This window comes from Tupaia chinensis, unplaced genomic scaffold, assembly GCF_000334495.1.
Source record: "Tupaia chinensis unplaced genomic scaffold, TupChi_1.0 Scaffold000341_1, whole genome shotgun sequence".
NCBI lineage: Eukaryota > Metazoa > Chordata > Mammalia > Scandentia > Tupaiidae > Tupaia > Tupaia belangeri.
This window is the reverse complement of record NW_006159835.1, coordinates 3,731,007-3,731,645: the sequence shown is the minus strand read 5'-3', so window position 1 is coordinate 3,731,645 and position 639 is coordinate 3,731,007.

The following is a 639-nucleotide window of genomic DNA, read 5'->3' as shown; positions in this document are numbered from 1 at the left end:
ACTAGGCCAGCTGATTGTGCGGTGGTTAAAGTGGCTGGATCCTATTCGTTTTTTTTATTTATTCAATAATAATCAAAAGGAGGGAGAAATAGAGGAGGGACTGTGGTTTGACCAGCCTTGTGGGGAGTGTTCTCTACCATCCACTCCGCCACCGACCCCAGTGAGCACACCCTCTAGTAAATTCAAAAACAAAAACAGGAAACCTACAACCAACTTAATTATTGGTGAAGGACTGTTTGCTTTCCACTAAGATCAGGAACAAGACATAGATGTCTACTCTGAACAAGACATAGATGTCTACTCAGTATTGTAGTGGGGGCCTAGCCAGGACAATTAGGCCATAAAATGACATAAAACATATTTAGATTGGAAAAGAAGTAAAACTATATTGAGAGGTGACTTGATTTTGTATATAGAAAATCCTAAGGATTCATGAAAACATTTACAAATAATTGAGTTTAGCAGGGCCTCTGGATACAAGATCAAAATATCAAAATAAATTTATTTCTGAACATTAGCAGTGGGAAGTATGAAAATTAAGAAAATAATTCCATTTATAAGTAATGTAAGAAAGTAAAAGATGTTTAGAAAGAATTATTTAATATTTTTTATTTTTATTTTATCAAAAAAAAGAAAGGG